The following is an 18,286-nucleotide window of genomic DNA, read 5'->3' on the forward strand; positions in this document are numbered from 1 at the left end:
ACTCCGAGGCTCGGCTGGGAGTAAACACCACAGAAAAAAAAAAAAAAAAAAAAAAACCGGAAGAAAACCCACCAAACATCAAACTTTACAATGGGAGGACATAACATTAAAAAGGCAATTTTTGTTACCTGAAATTTGGAGCGTTTCCCTTTCCACTCCATTGTCAGATTTGTATTTCCCAGAAAAAACTCTCTCTTATTATCTGAGGCAATCAGAAAACCAGTCGTTTAGTATCTAATACCTGCTGTGCTTCCCATAACTCCTTCATATGACCTTTCGCAGCACTGATTCCAGCTAAAATGATTGCAGAGAACACAGACTGGCCAGGCCAGTTGTCATGGAGATCTCTCTCTCCCCCTTTTCATAAGCGCGCGCGCATACACACACACACAGATTTAAACAATTCTGGGAGGCATCCACAAAACAGCATGCCTTTTCATCAGCTAAGTTTTTGAAACATTCCACCCCTCCTCCAACCCCTCCCTAGAGTCAGCCCAGGAAGCTGAGCTTTGGTCATGAATCGATTGTTGAAATCAGAGATATCGCCTCTTAAAAAAGAGAAAGCGACCACAGAACTTGTACTTTTTTTACCCTTGGAAAGGAAAACAGAGATGTTTTCTCACTAAAGCTTTGAACTAAATCTATTGCATTCAAACCTGCAGGCTATTTGTCTTTGCCCCCCTTGTTATGAATTTGATATCTGAAAGCACTAAGCCTTTGTCGAAATACAATCATGCAGATTACAAGAAATGCTGCTGGCATGGCCTGACTGCTTACCTTGCTGTTCTCCCAGTACCAAGCCAGTTACTTAATTAGCACAGGTATTCATCATGGTCATGCAGGACTTCCTGTATTCTTTCATGTTTCTATAATTAAGAAGAAAAATGGGCAGGTCAGGAATATGCAACTCAAACAAACAAACAGAAGGAAAAAAAAAATCAGCTAAACAATATTCCAGATACATCTGGAATTTTTCTCATACTGACTATAAGTTTAAGTCCGTCTTACCCAAAACTCACTATCTCCCAGTTAAAGGAGAAACCCATTTCAGTGACGTTTGTGAATACAAGAACTGATTAGTTTACCATATTCACTGGCACCATGGTTGCAAAACAAAACTTACTCCAAACATAAATAAAGACACAAAAATCCTTTTCCCTGACAAAAAAAAAAAATCTAAATTAATCCCCACCAACGTCATATAGGAAAGTCTGGACTGATAAATCAAGAGAACAGAAAACACTTCAAAAAAAAAAAAGGAAAGAATATTTAGCAAGAAAATTCAGTAAAAAACTATTTGGAATCAGGAGAAGAGCACTGTGCCCAAAGCTTTTTTACACATTGAGAAATACCTTGGAGACTTACTCTTTAGAGGACTTAACTGGAGTCAGTCATTCAAACTTTTAAAACTTCATAAGAGATACTGAAGGGACTGCATGACTCCGGGTTCTGCAACCAGCAGTACAAGCAACAGTCCCTCTAGTGGGCAGAAAATTGCAAAGCTGCCTATGCCACACTAAATGAGAAACCAGTTTCTTCTTTCTCTGTCAACCACTTCATTATGCTGCTACGATATTCCACCCCTGCATTTAAAACTTAAAATTACCACATAAAATCCGTTATATGTTACTTAGGGAGCTGAACACAAGAAAGTGTACATTACACGATCAACATAACTAGGTTTACACACGAGATTAGAGTTCCAACATATTACTCTTCTGGTTGTGTTTTTAATATGATAGCAAAAGTCAGCTTAAAAATAAGACCTAGACAGTGAGATAGCCAAGATGTCTTATGGGAACATAAGACACTCTCCATAGCCATTATCAGATACAAACTACACTGAAGCATATTATTTATTATACTTCAGAAGACTCTACAGTTTGTGAGTGACAGGGCTCCAAGCAGATTGTACACTTAAACCACTTCTCTTTCTAACAAAAACATCACACAAAAATATATACACGAGGCATATTTTACACTGTTACCAAAACTATGTGCAGACTATTCACAGGTAGATAAATAAACAAAACAGCTAGCAAGAATCCAGAAGATGCTAAAATTACAGTAAAGAGTTCCTAGATATGAAAGCTCCACATGCTAAGCTTGCAATTTCACACTAACTTCCCTTAAGAATGCACCAGTGAAGGCCAGCAGAGCAATGAGAGCCAAATACGAAAAAATATGATGTTTTTGTCCTGAAAAGTTCCCTTTGGTGTTTGACTGAGGTAAAGTCATCACATGCTGCAAGTGGGCACAGTTTTAGCAGTGTGACTGGGGAAAGAGGAAACTGCTAGCTCCTCCCATGAAAGTAATGTTTTAAACTACATCACTGCAGAGGGAGTATTCAAAGACATGGAGGTAGTAAAAACCCAACCTAGGAACTGATCAATGGACAAGTAAAACGGCTGATCAGTCTCAGATTTCCTATAGACCCCATTACCGGTAGCATGGGGGTAGATGTACCAACCATCTGCATCACATCCCACTCCAGTGTTTATCACAAGGCTCTGTGGCACTTCATTAGGTGACCACATCGGCATATATGGCAAGGATCTGGGGAAGCATGCAAGCTAGCACTTATAAATAATTGAAAATACTCAGTGCATTAAATATACACTCAGTTACAGTGTAAAGTTCCAAGCAAAGCAAAGTCATTAAAATGCATTACGCATACACAAATATGTGGGAACAAAGCACACTAGTAAAACTATGACTGGAGCTTTGGTCTAGGACAGGTGACTACCACAGAAGCCCTCAGACAAGCACATTTCTATTCTAAGCCTCATGAATACACTGCTAATCTGTTCCTTCCCGAAAGGTGACATACTTTGCTCCAACTGACCCCAGCAAAACAAGAACCATTCCCACACTTTACTTTTTTCTCACTGGGCTCTTATTTGAGCACATCAATATCTCACAACATAATTTAGGATCAGGACAGAGTCTGGAATCATAAACAGAGGACATGGTGAACAGATGACATTACATTAATTACAGTGTCACGGCTCCATTGCGATCAAAAAGCATCAGAGTGTGTACCCTCATCCCCTGGAGGAGACAGACAATCCATTACTCACACACAGCTGATGTTTAGTTTCTTATTTCCGATACACTTCCCATTTCTGTCTGGTTGAACACACTCCTTTCCTATGCTCCATGGCCACAGGCACAGGATGCAGCAGCCACGTGACACACAGGAGAGGGCATGCACTGAGCAGGATTATTGCACAGGGAGAGCCCTCACCGGGGCACACCTGGCGTCCCTGCCCTGGAGACTGGAAAGGGAAACATGAGCTGCTCTCCCCACAAGCTGCATGGTCTGAGATTCTTCACTGAATCCTTTCCAAACCGGGCAGCCATCATCAGCAACAGCAGAGGAAACAAAAATCAGACTTCTTCCTAAATGATTAATGAAATTTTATCACTTTTGGTAGGTGAAAACTCAGCATCAACTTTGGGATTTAAAAGGACAAACCTAGAGATGAGCTACAGACAAAGCTGCCCACAACAGCAGCACAAATCTCTGGAAGGTGTAAACAGAAATTAATCACTGCACCAACCTTAGTAACATTTTCTTTGACTTTTTAAAATAAAACTAAATTCTACATAAAAATACTTCTGTAAAATTACTTAGGATTTTCCCCCCTTCTCAAATAACTTTCTGCACTTCAGAAGGGCTTCTTCCCCTTTCACATTGAAGATAACCACCTTATTTCTCTTCCTCACATGTCATCTCTACACATTTACTGACCATCTTTCCAGTGACCTCAACACATACGTTTTTGTTTGAAATTCAGTAATTTAAGACACAACAACTAACAGTGAAATTTAAGTACCCTGTCCCACTGTATTTTTAACCCAATACTACTGCAAGTGCCTGCAGCTCCTACTGACCTCACTGGGAGAGGTAGGGAGCTTGGGAGCAGCACTTCCTCATCACCAGGCAGTGACTTGCAGAGGTATGGAAATATGGGAAAAGGCCCCAGTCAGCTCATAATAAAAAGCACACATGCACTATAAGAACTGTATTCTCTGTTCTTCTTCTAGAGACTCAGTACTGAATACTCTTGCATAAGGCATTCTGTGCCTTCCAGGTGGGACAAGACAATGACATGCAGGACAGCAGCCAGCATACCTTCTGAAGCAGTCCCACAACACGACTTAGTTCTTTGAATTAACAGTCCACAGCACTGGCCTTTGTGGTTAACACTCCAACACGATGGCATAAGAGCACAGCAGTAAAGCAAGTAGCACAAGATAACACCTCTGACCCCCAAAGCATTTTTTACTGAAGTGATTAAACCTTCCACTGACTTCAGTGGCATGTTAACTTCAGTTTTGCCTCACTGCATGTTTTGCTAGGATTGTGGTATCAAAGTAAGTAGCACAAAAGTATTTTGTAGCCTTGCAAACAATAGCAAAGGAGCTGACCCAGCATATGAGTTCCCCAGTTACAATGGGACTGCACAGGTGTAGGTCTAAGATCAGTCATTTATGGACTTGTTTTCTTCCCCCATTTCAGCATCAGGTCCATTACCCACAGCATATCCACAACTCTCTTCTAACAGGAGAATTAAAAGTTTCCATGACCTCTTTAATAGCCCAACGAGGATCATGTTTGTAGCACGGTATTCATTTCACTAAATCAGGGGGAAAAAAAAGGAGTGTATGTATATACACAGAATATATACAGTATGCATATAGGAAATGACTAATCATAGCTGTGTACTCTTTGAGGTGCTGCCAATCCCTTTATAGCCCTATATCCCATTTCAGTTTGATCTCATTCTGCAAATGAAAGCCTGCCATACTTGTGTCTGACCCTGACATTGCAACCGAGTGCAAGACAGCAATTTGAAAAAGTTTCTAAGTGATTTAGTAAAACTAAGAGGATATCTGTACCTAAGAGGTCATGACAAGGAGCTGACACTCATTCAACTCCTGTGCAAACACTCATTCTGAAATAAAGTGGCTTGATTTTGTAGCTGTTATTGGTTTAGGCCCTGATTCAGCAAAGCACTTAAACATTGACTTCAAAAGAACTTAAAAATACACCAAACGTGCTACAATATTTTACCAAAGTGGTGGTTTAGTAATGTTGTGTATTTCAGAAAAGAGAGATGAAAAGAGTTTTTATTTGGCAATTAAAGATTTAAGACATTGTTTGGCACACTGGGACACAATCCCCATGCTAAACCTACTAATAAGGTTGAAAATTTGCTGAGCAATAAGCTGAATAATTCCTTAATAAAGGAATAAGTTGAATAATTCCTTAATAAAACAACTTTAAACATGAACAGTGTTAAACATGGTTCTCAAACCATGCAAATGCCCGGCTTGAGAATTATCCATACCTACAGTCTGATTCATGACAGAAGACACATATTACAGCTCACCCTGCTAGAAAAGCAATGCAAAGCCAAGCAAGCCATATAAACTGGCTCTGGGCCCAGGCAGCCAATTCAGCCAGCCCTCAACATCCCAATGCTGCAAACCGTGTCAGATGGCACCAGGCCAAGGCACAAGCCAAGCCAGAGGGATAACCAAAAGGTGGGAACCTCATGTAAATAAGTCCTTCTGCTGCTTAACTCTCCAGAACCAGCCCTGTCTGCAACCCATCTGCATTCCAGTCAACACCCTTCCTTGCATGGCTGTGCTACATCCCAGGCATGCCCAAAAAGGAAAGACAGAAAGCTGTAGGACCAAACCTGATGGAGGAGAGAAGCCCCCAGGGAGAGACTATTTGTCCTGTCTCTACAAAAAAAGGAAAATTTTGCCCTTCATAGGTGTTAGTCTTTTCCTATACCTTCTTTTTACTGCCTTTATCCCCACCAAGCATGGATGTCCCATGAGACAAGCAGGCTTCCTCTGTGAACTAGCCATATCAGGAGAGATGTCAATGAGTTGCTTGAAATTCCACAGGATTTCTGATTTGACCTCACACGAATGCAAGATATCTCAATTGGTCTTAGTTCACTACTGTTTCTTTCAAGCAAAAACCAAAGGACAAGTTTCTGTTGCCCTCATTCACAGTACACATCCTGCAACACAAGATGCTGCACATGGGACTAGAAGGCAATTTAAAAACCAGATACTCTCATACCTGGAATTGCACTGAAGCAGGACACACAAGAATATAACTCTGGGAGGACTAAATCTTGTGTGAATCTGAGCAAGGGCTGCAAAGCTTTGACTTAATGGGAACAGAGGGCCAGAATCCTTCTCAGAGCACATAAATTATGGGAATACAGGTCCTTTAAGCCAAATCCCCATCTGAAGGGGAACTTCTCAAATTATTGTCAAAGAAGCCCTTCCTGTATTTGCATCCAGGTGGTAGGACAAGGAAGATGCTGTTGGGAACGATCTCTATTTTTAGACTGGCTACACAAAGCTAATAAAGGGAAGAGGATCTTCTAGAAAAGCAATGGACACAAGGACAGATGTATTCAATAATGCAGGGATGGTTTCTGGAGCAGAATATGGGTGGTTGCATTTTCTGCATTTTTTTCCCCCGAAAAAATGCCTTTCCAGAGCAAAAACTCTTGAACTCAAAATGGAAAATGTGGGCCTAAGGCCATGCATCCAGTATGATATCACCTTGTTTACGAGAAAAAAAAAAGTCACAACCAATAGCACTGTACACTCTTTGAACTTCTAAATAGATAAATAAATAGATAAATAACGACAACATGTTTTGTGATTCCTTTTGATCACCAACTATTAAAGTTCACAGGAAGTTTATGCAACCCCCTCTGACTGGATAGATCTTATCTTCCAAATATTATGAGCCAAGAGACTCGAAGAAGAAAGTGTCAGCCTGATGTTCCTTTGGACAAAAAGCAATGATTTATCCATGAGCTAACTTCTCCAGTTGGTTTCCTTTATTTTAATCATGAGTTGAACCTCAAACTGGCCTGGAGACCCTATGAACTGCTGCTCACATGCTGGGGGGGATGCCTATGAGCCCCACTTTGCATCCCTGGAGAGGATGGATAGTGCAAGCACTGGTCCAGCACTACTCCCATCACCTACACCCTATTGAAATCAAAGCCAGTGGCAGTGTGTGTTTTTTCAGGCATATAGCACGTTTGTCTTTCCTACTGTCACAAACATCACAGCAGGCAGATTTTTCAAGCTGCAGACAATAATATTTTCTTCTCTGTTTTGGATAGAGCAGATAAACAAAATACTGCTTTGAATACGCACAGCTCCTTTCATTCATGGCCCTTAGGGTGCTTTACAAAGCCCAGTAAATGTCACTTCTGTGTGGCTGCTTGGAAAAGAGGAGTTAAGTGACTTTGTGTGTAAGTCTGCACAGTGGGCCCTTCAGAAACAATGTGTGACCAACCATGTTCCGAGCACCCAGCTCTGCTGCCTCCCCCGAGGTCATAGTTAGAACCTAGAAGGCAACTGAGGTCAGCTAAACTCCAAGAGATATCGGAACTTGTTTTCTTCTGGAAAACAATTTGGGCATGGGAAACAGCTGAAATGAAGCTTTTCTTCTAGCTGGTTGCCAGTGCCACGGGGGGAATGAAAGTCAGTGACAGCAGAATGACTAGGATGAGCTTGTGCAAAATAAAAGAAATCCAAAACCAGACCATGCACACAGTTCAAAAACATTGTGAACCCTGTGTTTGTTTCTCAGTACCTCGGTGCTTCCTGGGTTTAGTAATGGAGTGTGGTACGGAGATGTCTAAATGAGCCACAACCATCCTAACTCCAGAACTGGAAGCAGCACAGCCCCAACAGCACAAAACAGTGCTGGAACCAGAGCAGCTGTATTTGTGGGGAAGGGGGTTATGCCTCCACGCAGTGTCCCCGTGGCTGCAGGGCGGTGCAGACCTCCTGGAGTCAGCTCCAGGGCTTTCTGTGCTAAGCTCCATTGTGTGGCACAGACATCCCCTGCCCAACATACTGCAGACCACAGAGGAAGCCAGTCCCAGCGCTGGGAATTGAGCTCCCAGCGCCCGAGCTCCAGATGAATGCCTTAAAAGCAAGGTCATTCTTCCTCCTTGATGCTGTGCATTCTTTCTAACAGAGCTGGGAGATGTCTCTCAAAACAGCTCCACATCCAGGGAAGAACTGTCCCAACATCCACATCTAGGCTGCTGGAGAATCACACACCTACCTGACTCCTCTTCATCACTAACAGTGTAGACTATTATGTAAGAAAAAAAAAAAGTACACATTCTGCTTTATTCTCATCAAAACAGATAACTCAGAGATAAGATTTTACCTCTCACCATGAAGATGCATAATTTCTTCTTTTAATTAAATTACTTCCCATTTTAGAGACAAAAGGAAAGCAAGAATCAACTTTTTTTTTTTTAACATCAAATTGAAAAGGGTGGAACTTGGGAAAGTACCAGTGCTTTTCTTCCAAGTCTGGGAAAACTATACAGCTTACATAGGCCAGGACACTGTTACAGATATTTTTCCTTTAACACACTGGATAAGGTCCACGTAGCCACATGATGTTCCCCATTGCTATGTACATCACTTTAAGGGGATGGACAACTCAACTCACTCCCTGGAACCCTTGCTGCTTGCTGTTCATACTATGAAAGTGGTGAAATCCCACAACACAGGCCGAGTGTCAGCTATTCAGAGTGCAAAGACCACACACCAGACAGTTTGCAAAAGACCTTGCTGCCAGTGAAGAAGTGCTGGCAAAACCTCTGCTAAAAGCCCGGATTTCTAGCTTACCTGGCCTGCAACAGCACAAGCACTGAATGCTACACCAACATCTCCAACTGAACCCCACAGCCGGGCCAGACTTCCAATGGAATTGGACATTCTCAATTAATCACATGGAGTTATGCCAAGATTTAAACATGTAAGTTATGGCTGTTACCCTTGCAGCTGGGTGTGTGTGTGTTCACTGCAAACACAAGTTAGTGCCTACAGTGCTGGAAGCAGTTTATGGAAAGTCTGAACTGGAAGATGCAAATCATTAGGAGCATGCACCACAACTTGCTTTGGGGGAAATTCCCCATTCAAGAACAGACATGCTTGATTACGTCTCCAGTTTTCTGACTTCCTGACGTGTGAAAGTCCCATCAGTAAACATGAGAGCTCTGTGCTTACTGAAAGCATAAAGCAACGCTCTGCGTTTGCCAGAAAGAGCTGAAAGGGCTCTTTTGCACTTATGCATGCTGTTGAAAACCTCTACTCTTCCTCTTGAGCTGCGTGGAGGGACCTAACAAGGAGTCAGAAGAGTCAAAAGCTGTTCTTGATTTTGACATCATTCAGGTATATGACCTTGGATGCCTTTCTTTGCCTAGCAACACAAGACCTGTTTGGTTTTCTGAAGCACTGAGTAATCAGAAGCAAACAGTATTGGAATGATGCAGTAAGTTGTAATCCCACCATGAACTTCAAACAATGTGTGTCTTTGATCATGTTACACAATTCTGTACATTAAACAACCTCTAAAACTGTTTCCAGTTTCTTAACCTGCTTCACATCTATGCATTTTTTGTATTCCTTCCAGCCTGAAAAAGGGTGAACATGAACAGGGTTTCTACATCATCCTTACCTCTGAAATAAGAATTTCTCCTCACAATTTACACAGTCCCAGAGAACAACAAATGCAAATACAGTCCTATGCCACTGAAAGAATTAGAACCTGATTTTTCTTTATGACAAAGTCAGAACTTTGCACAGTTTTTCTTAGATTTTTGTATCTAGTCACACTCTAAAATAATAGATAGTTATGCCATAAGATTAAAAAACCAACTAAACAAAAACAAACAAAAAGACCCACACCACCAAAAGAAACATGTTTTGTAGGTCATTTTTAGAATCCCCTCTATCCAGCTGCATTCAAAATAAGCTGCACTGCCCCTGTCTTGCAAAAACCTCAATGGTTAAAAATTCCATACAGCTTGTGTCTTATTCCTGGTTTTGTGTCTGCTTTGCCTGCATGTGACCCGGAGTAAATTTTAGCAATTCTCTAGAGTGGTTCCAAAGTACAATTAACATGGTTTGTGAAACAACTGTAAAATAAAAGAGGAGCTTACAGCCCCAGTTTCTAGATGTCTAAGACACTCATAGAAAGCCAGCAGACCAGCACAATACAGAAGACGTTTGTAGAACCCATTTGACATCCATTCGGAATGGCACCTCAATACTTTAGAAAATACAACAGGTAACTGAAACAACTTTCTGCTGTCTGTTTCCTCATCTCTAAAGAGCTGATAATAACTGAATCTATTAGAAATACTGTTAGAATAAATTAAGAACTTCTTAAATTGGCCCCAGACTGCTGGAAGGAAAGTCTTACTATATTAAGAAAAAAGACCAGCTATATCTCTTTTAATTTAACTGGATTCCCACTACTAAGCCCATTCAGGAGGCTGTATTAATATAATCCTCAGAAAAAGTTTCACTCTAAAATTTTAAAATCACAAGCTGAGCTAGGGAATGAAAAAGGAACGTCATGCACTGTCATGCACTCACAGAGAATAAGAGTCAACTGCTTGGAGGCTGTCTTCTGGATGGAAGAGCAAGTCCATTAACAGGAGAAGGTGATAAAAAACCCACATGCAGCACAGAGCACCTCTAAAAGCCAAAACAACAACAGGCAAGAGAGGTGGAGAGTGGAGCAGACCGCTATGACTCATAGGCTATAAGTCTAGTCAGTGAAAAATCTGGCAGAAGTGTGCTGTTTGACTATGTCTGTACATTCCCAAGAGATTTATAGCTGCTTATTAAATCATCTGTTCCTCTTAAAACTAAAGAAACTGTGTATGTTTCGCTGGATTTTACATCTGCTAGAAAGACCCAATAACCATTAGTACAGAGTAGAGTTTTTTTATATTGAGTGAGGCATTCAAAAGATTTTAAGATATTACTTGAGAGAGGAAGTAAAACCTACACAAGTGGTGGGCTGCAGTGTGATCTAAAACCTGCTGCAGGATGGGTCTCCCTCACTGGCATCTCTGGTGTGCCTGGCTAATCTTCAAAACCAGATGAATCTTTTCAGTGACAAATACTTTCTGCAGAGGAAAGGAAAGGAAACAAGTACTTTCTACAGAGGAAAGTTCTGTCGAGGAAATAGTCATGTCTTCAAGAAAATGACCACTCTGGCTTGAGACAGGGTTTGTGGAGAAGGTTCATGGCATGTGGGGACACACACAAGCACAGGACCTGTCAAAACATGAGGAGCTGGCAGCATTATTGTCTTCCAGACAGAAGTTGTTAAGTTCAGGAGCTGGAAGAAAAACACTTCTAGCCCTGTAGTTTCATCTCAAAACCCAAGGGAAGAGGAAAAGGAACTGTGCACAGTCCTGCTCCAAACATGAACACTGCTGCTTGAGCACTGGGTAGTTCACAGAAGAGCAGGAGAGAAAGGTGGGTAGGGCTTTTGTTTTAATCCTGGTTACCTAAACAAGCTATTTTATTATCTCAGAATGCTCCTTGGAGCATCCCCACCCCTACCCTTCCCACACATTGTCTATTGAAAAAAACCTGCACAAACAAAGAACTTTCCTTCTCCCATCTCCTCTCCCCCCCTCCTCTCAGTCTTACTTTTTTTTTTCTTTTTTTCACCCTTGGGCTCATCCACAGATTAGCTCTCCGAGATAGCCATCTCTCAAAGATGGTGTACAAAGATGTTATTAAATAGAAGCCATTTGCCGAGGCATACGTGGGGCTGAACGTTCTGAATTCCCAGAAGGTAGGAAAGTTTTAGATGTTTTAAATTAACCCCTCAAAAATAAACAAAATCCATGCACATTTGCCAAACATCTGAGAATGCAGAAATACTGTATCCATGGCTACATCAGTGATAAGACTAGAATAGAGACGTACTTTAAAAACACTGAAAATGTTCTTCTGAGTCAGCCCAGCAGTGCCTCCAGCTCAATCCTCTTGCCTTCAGAGGCAGTGAAAGGCAGTGATAGTCAGGGTAAGCCCAGGAACCCAGCAGCTTTCTGGCCATTTTTCTTTGTCCGTGGGAGACTGCAAGCTGTGGGTGAGCAGAGCTGAAAAGCAGCAAGATTTGCAAAATGTTGCTAACAGTGCTTTTGTTACTGTTGCTGTACCACTAAAATCCTAGTAAGTCTGTAAAGCGAAATAGGACAGAAAGCCATGTGTGAACTGTTGCTTTTAGCCGAAAAGTCAGCAACTTGGGAGTTTGAGAACACAATAATAAAATCGAGACCCACACCAGCTCACGCACACGGAACGCCCAAAGCCTGCAAGCGAGGGAGCTGAGCACCACCATGCCCGTGGGTGCAACTGCGTCAGATTTGCCAGCACGCACTGGATGGGAGCACGAGAAGGGATGAATTGCTGAGCGCAGTTCTCTTTCATGTTTTTGAATTGCTGCCTTGTAAAAGTCAATTTTCTAAAAAACATGACAAGATAATGGTAGGTCCTGCTGAATCGGCACAGCTATGCTACACCAAACTGATTCCTGCAGTAAATCATGTGCACTCTCAAGACACAAAGGCAGGGCTGTACAGCTCTGCAAACTCATTATTTATTTTTGCCAAAAACGACAAAATGTCTGTCAGGCTTGGTTTTTTTCTCTTTGTTATCTCTGTATTGAACTGTCTTCACTTTAGCGCACTGAATCAATGCAGAAGGAACAAACAAGCATCATGAATTTGATCTCCCAGCAATCTGTTCAAAAACCTAAGTCAGCATAGCTATGCTCTGTGGGTTACATTCAATCTCCTACAACTGAACAGACCCAACCATCACCAGTTTCCTACCCATGACAGTAAATAACTTTCTGATGTGTCATCAATATGCTGAGATTGATTTAGTAATTTCCCTCCTAAAAAACACTATAAAACAACATTGTGAAGGAAAAAAAATAAATTCATTACGGCCATATCCATGGTCAGCACAGTAATACCACATCTCAGCCTCTTTAAAGTGAGACATCATGAATAAGGCATGTCATCCCTGCAGCAGACTGCCTTAGCAGGCTGTGCACTAGTCACATGTTACAAGTCTTGGGATGGTGGTGTGGCAAATCAAGAGCATTAGTCAATCCTCATATCTTTTGATTTGTCTCTCTTGTTCCATGTCACCTCTGCTCCCCCGTCACGCACACAGCAACACCACATCTCACAACCGGTGAACTCAGAGCAACTCACGGCCCAACTCACCCCAGATCAACACCAGTGGATGTCACCCACCTCCCCAGTGATCCAGCCAGGTAACAAGCTTTTTCTTCCCATTGGAAAAGGAGAAGTGATCATTATATTTCACAGGCACGGGAAGCACACAAATATTGCTGCCCACTCTCACAAGAGGAAACACCTTATGAGAGCTGTTGTGAGAACTACAGCAGTCTTCCAGACCAGCATGGAACCTGAGTCAGCCCTTAGTCAAACTGCTGAAGTCAATGCTCAGCTTTCAAGCACATGCTAAAGTATTTGGCTGAGCTGAGACCATTTTCAAGTGTGGGATGCAGAATCCCACTCAATGGTTGCTTCAGTGAGAGACTACAAAAGTATTCTTGATAAATAATAATGCAGTAATTTATGGGGGTGCATTCTCCCTTAACCAGAACCTTGGACTCATCTGTTCTTCACAAGCAATTGTTTCTTAAGGAGTGTTGCTGTGTCCCTCATCTGCAATCACTGAGAGAACAGCTGCTAACCACAATAGGAAATGGTTTACACCAATTGAAAGTATTTCTGAAACCCCACCAATTCTGCTCTACTAGGAAGAAAAAAAAGGAAAAAAAAAAAAAAAACATAAAAAACCCCACCAACCAAAAACCACAAGTAACAACAAGAAAACCCAAGAGAATTTGATAGTCATTCTGCATCTTTGTTGAGAAGTTAAGGATCTTTGTTTTCTCTTTCAGACCATCCTGTTATTCACACACTGAATTACAGACCTAACCAATTCTGTAACTGCTTGTTCCCCAACTCATGGTTTAAGTTTAGGTCAAAAGAAGATTATTCACATGTGAAGCATGACTCTTCTCTGGCAAAGTAAAGCCATCCTTATTCCCGACAATGCTATATTTAGCTTATTTTAACTGTCCTGATCTGCTGCCTCTTTTCCTCAAAATTATTGAGTAATAGATGTCAGAAGAAAGAGATTCTACAACCCTCAACCAGAAAGAAAGCTCACCTGGAGGCAAGCTCAGAGCCAGGAGCCAGGCACTGCCAATCCTATTCTCACCAGCTTGTGCTGCCCATCCACAGGGGCACATCACATCACTGCAGGTGCAGCCTGTTGCCTGCCAGTGACAGCAAGAGAAGGTTAATGCCTTCTAAACCCTAAGTTCCATTTTAACATGGTACCACTGCCTTACCCACAGTTACATGAAAATCTCAATGCCTCCATGCAGGATTGTAACACTTGTTTACCTAATTCATAAAGATGAATTATCATAAAGATGCAGTTTATCAATAATCAGATTGTTACCCTTTGCAGATGACTAATGCTCCTCTGATGCCCATAAAGCTGTGACTACTACCTGCAGACTGAGACCATCGAGGAAACAAGTAAAGCCCTGTAAAAGTTATCTGAAACAAAGCAAACGTATTAGGCAATATAAATTTAACCTTGCAACCTTATGGTAATGCAAGGAAAACTGTGCTAGCAATCTAGAGGCACAACACCTTCCAAATACAGGCTGCTTCATTAAGTGGGTAGTATCTAGTCTTGAAGGCACAGTTCATTTAGCCAAAGATTAATAACCATTTTAACCTGCTAATTGAGTGGTGAAATAAATTATAAGAAACTCTGTGTACAGACACTTGAAGGCAAATGGTTGTTCCTGTCTTGAATGTGAACATGAAAACACAAACACCATACCAGCCACTGGGCTCCAAAGCTGACCAAGAGCACACAGTTATTTAAATATATACAGGATCCTGGTAATCTGCCCAGTTTTAGAGCTGCAACAATACAGTCCAATAACAGGACACCTAAAACCCACGCAGCTCAGTGATTAGCTACACCCACTCAATTTGGTTCTCATTGATGCAAAGACCTTCCTCCTGCACGTCACGCTGTCTCAATCAACAGGCAAGTTCCTATGAAACTTCAAACTCTGGATAGGTTTTTGGAGCAGAAGAGTTGGGGGAAGATCGGATCAATGTTTTCTTTTTAATAGTTCAATGCATTCAACCTGTTTGCATTCTACCAAATAAAACCAGATAGGCAGTGAAAGATGCCAAGGGCCAATCAAACCTCCAAGGGTCTGAAAATGAAACCTCAAAATTCTTTGTTTCCACTTAAAAACCTTGGAAGCAAATTAGACTGGCCTCATCTGTGTAGCTGGCAGGAAGATAAAAAGTCTCGATGCACAATCACATCTGATTTCCTGCAGAGCTGTTCTGAAAAGCAGGTGTTGCAGGAGGAGAGTGCCTGGGTAGCAAACAGCTCTGGTCAAACCACCCTGCCCACCTTCACTGCAATCTTCAGTGCAGTTACTGTAACGGGAGCAAAGCAGAGAGCATGGTCATAAAGCTGTCTTATCCCAATGCAAAAGAAAGCTATTAGCTTATGAGTTAGCATATCCTTTTAAACACTAGACAAAAGCAGCAAGAGAACACCTCTGAAAAATTATTCCTTTCCTCTTCTTCCCCTTCCCCCTGCTTTCTAGAGAAAGTACTCTTTAGACAAATTGCGTACAGTATTTGCAACCCTCCTGCTTGGAAAATTTTGTCTGTTATTAAAATCAAATGCAAAACAAACAACACCAACAAAAAACCAATCCATTTTTGATCAGTTTCCTTGTCCTGCCAAGGCCCCCCAGCTTCCATTCTGAAGGATTTACCAAAATATTTGTTTATTTACACAGAGCTGGAATTCTGGAGTACCAGATTCTCTTCTGGCAAGACCTTTGGCCATGCTTAGAGGTGGTAGCAATATTAAATATGTTTCCAGTGACATCAGTAGGAAAGTAACTGTGCTGTAAATAAGAACAGTTACACAAAGGCGTGGCTTTGTCCGTCCCTTACAGATACTCAGCTCTGCAAAGGATAATGGAAGATAGAACTTTACCCTGAGCCAAAGTGCCAGTTCCTTTCCATTTAGTGAACACTGAACTCTGACCACTCCAGGTAGACGCAATTTTTCTCCTGTCATGCCTTCAGCTCACTGGGAGAAGTGCTGAGTCACAGACTCATCTCCTGCTCTCCCTTCAACACCACACGGTAAGTGGGCAGTGAAAATAATAAAAGAAAAAATCATATTACTGGGTTTAAGTACCTCAATGCCTTGAGACAAGTCCCTAAAATGCTCTGAGAAGACCAAAACAAATCACAGAATTTTAGGTATAAATACAGTTTTAACTCCTTCTATTAGCTTTACAGATTTCAAGCCCTTTGGGACTCATGCTTTCATGCTTTCCCATGTAGCTAAAAAAGCCAGAGAGAGTCAAGATTTCTAACAGTCACTTAACTCCAGGATCCTTGGCCTTAAAAGAAGGAATTAAAAAGCCAAACTAACATTAAAAAAAAAAAACCTACATAAAAATTGGTAGAGTTGACAAGAGCAAGAAAGAAAACTTTTCTTTCTTCTTTTGCATTTATCACCCGCTGCCTCCCACACAATCACATTGAGTAAGAGCGCACTGTGACAACACTTCTAGATCTCTCTTTAAAATTCCTTAGTCACTGTAATTGTATACAGAGCAAACAAGAAATGCTTCACTTGCCAGCAAAACACAGCAGCATCTGGACCATAACATGGCAGCCCCTACAGGATGCATGAAGATGAAGAGAGAAATCAACCTGTCTGGAATTCGAACACAGAAGACCAGACCAGCACACCTTGACCCAGTGTCTGCAATGCTACATTTAATGACACAAATGAGAGACATTTGATAACCAGTTGGTTTTCCAATTATTGCTTTGTCTCTCTGTGTGAAGCTGACAACTACTTCTTGCAGGATACAGCCACCGTGTTGGGGGTGTGACACATCTGTAGTACCCCTGGGGAGACAGAGATTCAGGATGTGACAAAACCCACCACATCCTACCTTCCAAAATTCAACTCTTCCCTGCCACACACATGCTCTGTTTGAGGAATTCATATCTCAAAAATGGCACTTCTGGAAATGAAAAACTTAGATGAGATCCACCAAACCGGGGCACGAGGTTTTCACACCATCGAAACTTTCTGGTATTTTCTTGGAGCAAATATCACCATGTTCATCTGCACATCAGGCTTACCTCAGCAGGTCATGGTGTTTGAGAACACAGTCTTCTCATTGACTAGCTCCACTTGTAACCCTCTCCATAGTGATTCCTGCAATTACTGTTTCCACATGAATCGCTATGTGTTCCTTACACTTCAGCTTCACTCCCCAAAAACATAGGTTGACTGCAAAAACACATGCTACCACAGACCTTCCTTACAGATCAAAATGCAAGCAAGCAAGCTGCAGGACTTTGACAAAACAAATATGCAGGAACCACACGTGCAGTAACTTCATCTGCCGCAGAATGTGTGTGTACAGCTCAAATCTGGGGGGACCAGGGTGAGTCTGATGTTCCCTTCTCTGGGGAGGCCCCATGCCATGGATGGCTGCTGTGTGGAACTATATTGTTAAGGCACAGATCAGCCTATGAACATTTCTCCTTGGGTGTATAGCTCCCTTTGAACTCTGTCATAATTGCACCAGCCTTGTGCACACATGTTCATTGCCCAATCTGTGGGTGGGAAACGCATCTGGCGCCAGCTCTACACAAACCTTGTACAGCTTAATTCTCAAGACCACTGAAGTCAAGGTGGGCTTTCCCATGGGTTTCACCAAGCTTGGGTCCAGACTCACAATCCTTCATTTTACAGGACATCAGAACTGCACTGAATATTTTGGGGCAAGCACTGAGTCACCAGCCTACTGCTGCAAGACCAGGAGAGTGACCTGCTCAGTCAGCTCTTTCCACAAAGCCCTCAAGGCAGACAGACCTCATTCACTGCACTCACTGCATTCATTTTCTTCTCACTGACACAAGGATGAATTAGACAGAGACTAGGTTGGAAATTAGAAAAGCATTTCTAACCCCTGGGTACCTGCTGCATCATTTAAAGGGGATATGTCCACCTTCCAGTAGCAAGGCACTGGCTCTGAGTGCCTGAGAGCGCATTCTAGAGATGCTGACACCTGAGGCAGGACAGGTAGGTAACTTCCCCACTGTGGGACCCTGATTTCACCGTACACTGAGCCCTCCCTGACAGGACATCTTGTGAGCACTGTGCATCCAACATCCAAGGAGACAAAACTGGAGGGGAGAGACACTGTTTTCTGAGCTCATGTTGCTTGGAAACACCAGTCCTTAGGAATTTGTCACAT

The 18,286-nt window shown here is 42.0% G+C and overlaps 1 protein-coding gene across 5 annotated transcripts in view; it reads right to left on the reverse strand.

The window, feature by feature from the left end:
• ST5 (suppression of tumorigenicity 5) overlaps positions 1-18,286 on the reverse strand; it is a 172,761-nt gene that overhangs the window by 134,549 nt on the left and 19,926 nt on the right. For 2 of the 5 annotated variants that reach the window (XM_017810375.1, XM_017810415.1), the window contains exon 2: positions 778-866. The gene's annotated coding sequence lies outside the window, so the exon portion shown is untranslated. Of the gene's footprint in view, positions 1-128; positions 348-777; positions 867-1,365; positions 1,383-18,286 lie in introns of those variants that run through there. The other 3 variants (XM_017810392.1, XM_017810399.1, XM_017810382.1) reach the window with 3 other exon arrangements.

The sequence above is a fragment of the Lepidothrix coronata genome, unplaced genomic scaffold, assembly GCF_001604755.1.
Source record: "Lepidothrix coronata isolate B3197 unplaced genomic scaffold, Lepidothrix_coronata-1.0 Scaffold1, whole genome shotgun sequence".
Classification (NCBI taxonomy): Eukaryota; Metazoa; Chordata; class Aves; order Passeriformes; family Pipridae; genus Lepidothrix; species Lepidothrix coronata.